The sequence below is a fragment of the Ixodes scapularis genome, unplaced genomic scaffold (assembly GCF_016920785.2).
Source record: "Ixodes scapularis isolate PalLabHiFi unplaced genomic scaffold, ASM1692078v2 PGA_scaffold9__187_contigs__length_104089568, whole genome shotgun sequence".
Taxonomy (NCBI): Eukaryota; Metazoa; Arthropoda; class Arachnida; order Ixodida; family Ixodidae; genus Ixodes; species Ixodes scapularis.
Genome location: NW_024609884.1, coordinates 19,361,492 through 19,371,503, shown reverse-complemented (window position 1 = coordinate 19,371,503; position 10,012 = coordinate 19,361,492). Strand labels below are relative to the sequence as shown.

At 46.9% G+C, this 10,012-nt stretch overlaps 1 long non-coding RNA gene across 1 annotated transcript; it reads right to left on the bottom strand.

The window, feature by feature from the left end:
• Positions 1–5,243: 5,243 nt before the first annotated feature.
• LOC120848869 lies at positions 5,244–6,494 on the bottom strand. The gene is made up of 2 exons (XR_005717785.3): positions 6,190–6,494; positions 5,244–5,471 (listed from the first exon to the last, which is right to left on the bottom strand). It is a non-coding gene; the product is annotated as an uncharacterized LOC120848869 (long non-coding RNA).
• Positions 6,495–10,012: the final 3,518 nt, after the last annotated feature.

Sequence of the window (10,012 nt, the reverse complement as noted above, 5' to 3'; positions counted from 1 at the left end):
AGTCCGTTCACTCTATTCGCGCCACTCACGTAATCCCTTTTTGCGAGGATAATAGCGTTCGCGGAAGCGCATCCGATAACGTCAAAGCGCTTCGGGGCGTTTGCAGGAGGATTAGGCGCGTTTTATATTTAACTGCCAGGGGGACGGCAGGACAGGAGCAGAAGAGCGTCGTCGACGGCTTCACGCGCGCGGTGTTTGACTCGGAGGGAAAGCGAGAATTGCCTAACCAAAAATGGTAAAAAGAAAAGAAGAGAAAAAAAAAGACGGGATTTATTCTTATAAGTAGGCTTTTGTTTTCGCGCGGAATTGGGCACAGAAAACACAAAGGAAGCACCAAAGCCGCTAATACCGCCTCGCGACATGGTGGCCGGTCCTCTGGGCCTGTTCTTTTCCTGCGCTTGAAAAAATAAAATAAAATAAAAGAATCTGTTTTCGTGCTTGTTTAAAAGAATAAGAAGACCGGATGGAATGTAAAAAAGAAAAAAAAAAAAGATTGATTTATGTCGCTGCAATGCTCGCCTACTTCCCCTTATTTTTTTTTTAAGTCTTCTTTTTAACAGCTTTCACTTTTTAGTCACGAGATTACACCTTCGCGAGATCGTTTAATGTGCGGTAGGCATCCAGTGACAAATTTATGATCAGGTTTAGGTTTTCGCTTGTACAGCGCGGGCTAAAGTCACGGTCTTACTGCTAACATATGATACAAAAAAAAAAAAAGACTACAGACATTGTCTGATGCGTGTTTCTTTCTTCTACGACGGTTTTGTCAGATTGCTCATGTTAAAACCATAGACATGTTTGAGGCAAACATGGGTCGAGCATGCTTGAGGCGCGTGTAAGAAGATAACTCTTTCATCATGATGGCTGCAGGGGAACACCCTGTCTTTTGCATGATGTATATTGTCCCGAAGGACAGGAGCATAAGCGTCGAAAATCACGTTTCAAATCTGAAAGTTTAATGGGCGAACTTCTGCTAAAAAAAATGAGGAGCGAGCGTCGAGGCAGCAGAAAAGCGGGCGGCGATTTGGCGGCGTAACAGCAAGCGCGAACGAGACTGACTCGACGAGGTCCCGGTCAGCTCCTGTTGTTAGTGTGCGTCGGCATCGCGAAAAGTCAGCCCAGAAGGTTCGAGCGTCGAGCATTCGGGGTGAGAATAAACAGGCACTTTCGAGGACAAGATACTAGGATGAAATGATAGCAGTTATGTTCCAAGTAAGAATTAACGCGAATCTTCTATAAGATGCACAGCCTAAGACGCTGTGCACTTCGATTTTCAAAAGGCGTTCAATCTAGCTGACTGTTTAATGCCTGCGTACAAATTCCAAATGCACGGTGTGAGGGCACATAGGCTTTTTATGAATGCGTTAGCATTAGAACGCTCATTTTGTCGAAAACCCGGCGGTGTCTTTCGTTTATCAGTGCCGGTGAGAGAGGGAAAGGAAGGGGGAGAGCGTGACGCGTGCGAAGCATTCATTGGTCCAAAACGCCGACGTCAGCCCGCGTCAACCTTTCGCTTTCTCCCCGGCGCTGACAAACTGACAGACACCGCAGGGGTTTTCGTCAAAACGAGCCCCTTCATTTTCGTCAAAGTAACGCTCACAGTTGGCGCCGAACAAGAGAGGAGGACCTCCTAGATGAGAAAGCCTAAGTGCAGAATTTTGCTGCGTCACTAAAGAGGGCCACTGTAGGCCACAGATTGGGCATGATTACGGCGTTAACGTTGAACTGGGACTCGGGCTCTCACTGATTGGACACATGTTCCGGCCGAACGCTGACGCAGCACTAGTGTCCAATCTGTGGCCTACGAGGGCCTTCTTCAGTGACGCAGAAAAATTCTGCACTTAGGCCTTCTCATCATAGGAGGTTTTGCCGCGGCGCGGTGGAATGCGGGCGTGCTCAGTTGCCGCTCTGTCATCGCCGGTTGTTCTTCGCTCTGGGTTTCTGTAGCACCGGTGCGTTTGCTGCGATGTGCATGTGTGTGTAGTTAAAGGGACCATGAAATGATTTTAAAATCGAATTTCATCCACCGCACGTCGTAAAAGGTGTGAAAAGAAACACAAAAACACAAAAATAGGGAGCCAAAAAAATTATTTCCTATAGAACTTTTAAAAGAAAACTGGACTCTTTTGCGCCTTCTTTCCTTCGCCTTTTCACTACGATGCATCCGCGGAAACGGAGCACGTCAGCCGAATCCACGTCGCCTATTGGGTAAGAGCCTACCTCACCAGCACCGCGATCGTAAACAATAAATAGCCGGCGAATGTTTCCTAAACGTTTTGTTAAATAATATTCAGATCCACATTTTGTAGCATAATTAGAGATGTGTGGCGAAAATTGCCAAATTTGATAATGCTGAGAGCCAAGCGCAATCTATCGTGTGGTAAACGAAGCAACTACTGCGCGTGCGCAGTAGGGCAGGGCCGACTTCAGTTATTTGGGTGGCGACGACCGACGAATGTTTATTTCGTTTGATTTCCTTCCTCTCAAAACTGACTGACTGACTGGACGTTTATTTTTCTACGTTTTCTTCTCGCGTGTGCCGACTTCAAGCAGCAAGAAAAAGAGTACTTAAAACAGACCATGACGAACAAGAACGCTGGATCTACAAACACCCGAGAAAATCCACCGACTCCGACGAAGCGAGCTGCTCAGAATATAGGCCTAGCAGGCACTCCGACTCGGCGCAGCGTTGCTTCGTCGCAAGACCGTCTGCCTACGACCGGCTGGCGTGCTGAATGGAATATGCCCGCGCGACCCTTGTGGACCCTTCCCGTATTATAGTTTGATCGCTGACCTCAATTTTAGATTAAGAGGTGAGGTAAATCTCTTCCCCTTGTTTTCCGAGGCAGTGTTGACGAACACTCGTCGAAATGGGACTCTCGTCGATTCTATCTTCTTGTTTTGTGTGATATAGAGCTGAAATAAACACCGTATGGATTACCTTCGTAACACGGTATGTACACTTTGTTATTGGTATGCCATTTTTATTCAGACAGACTGCACGTCACTGTCGAGCTATAACAGTTCGTGGGAGGTATACGTGCAATGCCGGTCCAACCTTTCTTGGCCGAATGTCGCGTCAGTATCGAGTTGCAATCGTAAAAGAACGGTCCCGAAGCGCTTACCAACATCGCCAATAGGACCGAAGCGCTCAAGTTTCGCCGCCGACTACAGCGCCATTCCAGCCCCTGGCGGGACGCCCGAACCCGAGTGGCTCGTTGTTTTTCGCCTCGCTTCTCCGTCGTAGGCGGTCGGATATGACATTCATTGCGATAGAGACGATATAAAAGCCCGGCTAGCACAAATGTTTCGTTGTTGATCGCAGCAACAACCTCCGATATTGTTGTAGTCAATCCTTAAAATTCTACCGCTCCCCTGAAAAGCCGTGCGAGACTCGAACGGCGCCAAGCCTGGACCACGTCGGTGCTCCGACAAAAGTAAGTCTCTCGTTCGTTGGAAGATCAGTTTTGCTAAATACGCGAGAAAACCTAAATGGAGTTGGTGTCCGAATAGAAACAGAATGACTACCGAACGCGGGAAAGTCAGTTGACTGGAAATGCATGACGGAATATTTGTTTTTTAGTGCGCGTCTGTCGCTTCCCTCGAGGTGTTTGACGAGGCTTCGGTCGCTATGTTGGATCCCTTTGGCACGGATATTTCAACTATAATCACTGGCAGGGTGAGAACGGCAGGGAGAAGCTTTAGTTCCTCCAGCACTAGCTTCCAACCTTCGACAGGGTTTCTATCTCGCGACCGTCGAGCGTTCACGTGCAGCCACATCGCAGCGAAGAGCAACGAAGACGTGCTAGAGCTCGGCCGTTCACAAGAGACGCCCTGCATGCCTTTTTGACTTTGTCAGCATATGTCTAGCTAGGGGAGGGGCTTTTGGGGGTTGCGAGTGCAGCTTTCTTCTGCCGTGTGTGTTTCTTAATCGCTGTTCCCGTTTTTTTAGCTGTTTATAGCCATAATATACGACGCTATAATACACACATGCATCCCCCCCCCCCCTTCCCAAACAACACACACAAGGAATGCACCTCCAAACCGCCTCAACCAGCCAGCCACCCGCCCCCCCCCCCCCTTTTTTTTTAAATAAAAAGAAACCCTGATTATGTTTTTACTTGCCAGAGACAATAATCGTTTCTATTATTTCGTGTCGATTTTCTACTCATCACACCAGAGATCTTATATTATTGATTTATTTTTCAGTGGGGGTGGTTCAGTTTTGATTCCGCCAACGTCAGCGGGGATCTGCAGCGTGCACTTCATGAACACCTGCAAGGACAACGCTCAGGCTCATCCTGCAACAAGTTACTAGACGAGATGCCAGCTGAGGTGTTTAATAAAGACTAATTGCAGGGAACCTACCAACCCTGTAATTGCTCGTGAAAGATTCTTAGTTAATTTAAATTAATTTTCACCCCCTCGCTCGAAGATACAGGTGACCTTTCCTCATCTATTTTGCATTCTCTATATGTGCCCGGTTCTTAGCCTGTTAAAAGTATCGTTAGTTGATTGGCAACTTCTGTCTTTGAGTTACATGTTTTGGTTTAGTCTGTACCCCAAGATTCAGTATAGCTTGGCTAAAGATGGATAAGCTTAGGTGACGACTGCTTTCTCACGAACTGGGAGACATCTTTCGCGAGATCTGGAATATGAACAGCTAATCTGCCGTGCAAGATCCCTGAAGTAGTCGGGGTTCTCGGCCCTACAATTTCTTGGACAGTCCTTGCTTCTCGAGATGTGTACATCATCTACAAGTATCCTGCCGGCCATACTTCGAGTCTGCTCCAATGTCACCGTGTTAAGAGCATGAGAAGAATTTTTATATTGTCACAAGGTTGTGTGTTTACCTACTCGTGGTTGTGATAAAACTCAATAAACATCTTTTTCACTGTCAACAAAACATTTCTGAAAGCGTTGCATTATGTTGCTGTACCATATTTTCCAGACTATAGTCTGCAGGGGCAAATTTGGGGTAAAAAGATTTTGCTTAGATTGTGCACATACGGTGCATCGTCCGCACCTGGTGCTTAGTCGTCACGAATATCCTCTCATAGACACAAAGAAGCTGGTATTATACATAAATTATCATTTACGTACTCTTTCATTCACCAAATCAGTCGTCTCGTCATAATCAACGATATTGAAAAACAAAAATTTTGCATAGTCCGCACAGCCTAAGATTCCAACTTTTAAAAGTATAGCCCGGAAATTACGGTACATTCCTGGAAACGCTCGAAAACATGCCACGAAAAACTTTATTCAGTGAAGCAGCAATTAAACACTGGCATGCATGGATTATGTTTCTAGAAAATAAAAGTTGTTCTACTGATGACAACCTATCATGTGTCACTGGTGTTTCCTTTGCTACACAACATTTTCCTCCTAAAATGTCCCACACAGTAAAGTATGAATCAAGCCCCCAGCCAATATCTGGAAATCTTGCATGTGGACTGGACAACTTGAACCTGAAAGAGAAATGAAGTTTTTTATGAATCCATCCAACTGAACATTGTCATGAAAATTCGACTAAAATTATGTGCAGTCATATGCATAGCAGACATTTATGCTGGAGATTTAGTCTAGGCTAGCCTCTTTTCGTTTTCAACTGTTTTGCCCCTCTTTCTGACAGAATCTCGCGGCACATTATTGCTCATACTCGCAGAAAAAGAACCATTAATCAGCAGGAGCAGGTCCCAGTAACTGCAACCTACTGCCTCAGTGAAGTGGGACAAAAAAACCTGGTAATAAATCTACGAAACCTTTGTTCAGGTCGTGCCCTGGCGTTTTAGTTCCCTACTGCTGAGGCAGGCTGATGCAGGAAGTGTGTTCAACAATGCTAATAAAATTACGAGCGTCGGCACAATGCTCGCACCGGTCCGCGACTCCAGCCCAGCGAGGACGTGCAGTCTCAACTGTACGCGGGGGACTTATCTCTTCCCGGAATTATCACCCTATGCCCGCATGATCCCCGACACGTAAATATTTCTTCGACGTGGGCGAGCCCGAAAAGCTATCCTACTCGTAGCCTCTAGTGCGAGAACGTAGTCTGCCGGTGGTTCAGCGACCGAAAAATAGTATCCCGACGTCGTCTAACAGGACTCACGAGAACAGTGGTTTATTGTGATTAGTAATCTTAAAGGCACAATGTTATTACAGCGCAAAATTTAAACAAGGGACGCTCACCTGTAAAGTTATCTCGTAGACGCCGCACGGGCGACACGACCGTACTTGCGAGGCGGACCCGACTCGTTGGCGGGGAAATCAACCGCTTTCTCGGTGGAAGATGCGTGTTATTGAAGCTTCTCTATCGTTTCTTGACTCATCATGAGAAATAACTCTCGCACGCTTTCTATCTTTCTCTAAATCTTCACTGTACGCTCGAAACACCTGCGACGCCAATGCAACGCTACGAACACGACCGACGCGACACGACCATGTGTTGTACTGCGGTGGCGCTACCATCGCAATTTCGAAGCGCCCCCTGGTTGGGCGAATCGATTCTATACAGCACTTCCATCAAACGCGCGCGTCCGCTCCGAGTGTGAACAGGTATTTACGTGGCTCTTGCCGACACTCGTAGTTCAAACGTATCTTTTTTAACGTCGGCTCGCTCCTGCATCTCCGAGGCCGCGAAAAACGCCGCGGCAATTTGTTTCCATCTACGTCGCTTTGCAAACAACTGACACGGGCCGCCTTTTACCAACATTGAGTTGGGTTGACTTCTGGAGTCTTCACCGGAAGACTCGCTGCACTTCCCAATAGGCATACCGGCGTATGGGACTAGTCCCATGCTGTCGCTGTAGCGCAACATATTTCATTGAATTTCGCTCAGCTGCGATGCGGCGATGAGAGGCGCCGATTCAGAAAATACGTCGGTGACATCAGCGCAGTAAAACCTACCGGCGCACCCCAACTCGTCGCCGCTAACGCTCCCATTCTCCTACTGCCGAGAGAACTTCCGGTTCCGGAAACAGCGTACGTCACGGCTTGTTTTGCGGTCAGTTGGAGAAAGAAAAGGTCGATATTTCATTAATTTTTTTGTAGAAGTTAATAAACCGAGACGAAAACGGATGCCTGTTCGGCATTCAGTGAACATTGACGGTTTAATGTAAAAGTTATCTGGAAAAAGTAAAAAGGTCATTTCATGGTCCCTTTAAAACGATAGGTACGGTTCCCTCCACGAGTTATATGGATATGGTTCTTTTCACTAGTGATATGAATGACCGTATCTAAGGGCGTCGACGTACTCTGACAGGCAGAGTACAAAAAAAAAGGGCGAAAGAAATTACAGGAATATGCATTGCAGGATTCTTAAGGAATGCGTTAGCATGATCCTTGGGAAACGCCACACAGGTCCACCTTTGGGAAACGCTGACACCGACTCCGCAGCGAGGCCAAAAAGAGGCAGTGAAAAATAGAGGAAGAAAAACAGAAATTCTGGTAAAAGCGAGCCAGCTGAACATGAATACTTAATATCGAAAGAATAAAGCACGGAGGACAAGCACAGGACAACCACGTCTTTCATTTAGCAGCAACGTTTATTTCGGGAAGGAAAATTGCACCTGAACGAGATCCCAACCTCCCCCTTTCCATCCCCCGGTTTTCCTTCCCCCTTATCACCCTATCTTAGTTGGGATCTCCTTCAGGGTGCAGATTTTCCTGCCCCAAATAAACGTTGTTGCTCAGTGAAATAACGTGGTTGTCCTGGGCTTGTCCTCCGTGTTTTATTCTTTCGATTTTAAGTACAAAAGAGAAAGTCAAAACAGAAAAGTGAAGGGGTCAGCGCTGGCACGTAGCCAGGATTTTGTTCCGAGGGGGGGCCTCGGGCCCCATTCCCCCCCCCCCCCCCCCCCCTTTCCCCCTGGCTACGTGCCTGGGTCAGCGTTAGCGATTCCCCAATGGGGACGTATGCGGCGTTCCCCGGGGGTTATGCTAACGCATTCCCTAAAAATCCACCAATGGATCTTCCTGTATTTTTTTGCTGGATAATCTTTTTATGAGAAACCAGTTTTAGGTTCAGTTCTCGCGAATTTCTATCTGTACTGGCTGTGCTACAACGCTGGCAGCGCTTTTGAGTAGCTCTGTGAACGACATCGTCTTACATAGCCACGTTAGTAAGTGACGCGAGAAACCATATAAAATTTGCAATATGCTCGCAGGTGTAATTGTTGGCTAAATATTATTAATATTTTATACTTTTCAGGCAAGCAGAGAGGAAGAGAGTTCTAATTTAAAAAAAAAAAATAAAAGCTGTTTGAAATAAAATAGCACTATTTTCATCATTCCCGAGGAAGGCCCGACCCAGGCCGAGACATGAACGAACCAAATCCGATAAACTTCTAAGCTGGAACATGACCAATAATCAGTGGACCCGTGTTCGGGTCCAGGCTCATCCAACTATGAAATTATTGATTTCCGGCGGAATTTTAGCTGTAATTTTCATTCAGTCAGTATACGGTTTTTTTAATCTGTATATTCGAATGATATACACCTTATATACATCAGTGATCAGGAAAAAAATTAAGAGCACTCCTACATTGTGGGAATGAGGGCGCCTATCCTGACGCGCCATCCACGTCAAGACCCATTCACAGAGGCGCGTTTGCTTACGTTTCCTTGCGTTACGTTCTAAATCACCGAGACATCCGTTGGTGCAACGATTTCTGTACTTCACGTAAATACTACTCAAAATGAATCCGTGACATTTATAGCCTATGAAACGCGCGTTAGGTTTCCTCATGTAAATAAGCGGGGAAAAAAACACAGGGACAAGAAAGTAGACAAAAAGATGGCGTCTTACGCAAGAAGCTTTCCTTTCCTGCTCGGATATTTTTGTAGATTCGTTTTGTGAAGGTCTCGAAAAAGTGGAAGCAGGTAATCGCCAACGTGTACGCGAGTTCAAGAACGCGTTTCCCGGAGACGTCGGTTCGTGAAGAACGTTAGAACTGCCTGAGATGAAAACGAGCTATTTCCTAGAATTGTTTTGTGTTCCTTACCCGACCTAATCATGTTAAATTGCAACTGTATACTAATGTGTCGAGCTGTATCGAATGAGTGAATCTGATTGACCAGGAAGTGTTTTGTTACTGTGTGTGAGTGTTTTGTGAGTCCAATGCTGCCATCATTTAAAGGGGGCCGAGGGCCCCACAAGCTGCGTTTGTAGCTTTTTTCCTCGGCCTCCTCCATTCTGTATGAAATGGAAACCAATAAAGAAAGAAAGAAAGAAAGAAAGAAAGTCCTGGAGATGGTCAGTAACGACACCGGAGTGTCTGGCAAGGTGGCGTCCCCGAAGCGAGGACCTCGCAACGTGAAAGTTTCGTGCACGCGGACCGTGTTGTGAACTGCCTTCTGTTATTTCTGGTGTTAAAATTGGCCTCGTGGCTTCAAAGTGAAACAAGCCTCAAGAGGGAACCGTGTCGGTGATGAATCCTGCCTACGGCTTCGTCTTGATCGGCTAAGCGGACGATGCCCGTGGTTGCATTCCGAAGCGTCTGGGTTCGTTTGCCTGCGGGACCGTAACCTCGGTCGGCTCCGTCCGCCTGAAGCACCCTTAACCTTGGTCGGCTAAGTGGACGACGCCCGTGCCTGTATTCCGAGGCCCCTGCTTTCCTCGGAAAAGGAAACAACACTCGATCCTAATCTTGAGTGCCGTGTGTTGTGTACGCGTCTATTGTGAATCACTCCCGGTTCATGGGGGCGCCGGCACCAGAGCAGCGAGATACTGCCGTCTGGATGACTTCGATACACCGGCGAGTATTTGGACTCTGAAGGAAACTTCCATGAAGTCACATTACGCGAGGGAATGCCAAGCCATCTGACCAATGGCAGTGCGGTCCCCTAATCCCAGTATTTGTTGTATAAAGGACCGTCCACCGCACTTTTAAGGTAACTCTCTGAGTTTCACGCTACCATGTAAATAAACGGCTTTAAATAGAGACGCCCTGGATCTCGACCGTTCTTCAGTTTTGAGGAGGCCGGCGCGGGGTTCAAACGGAACACCAGCCCC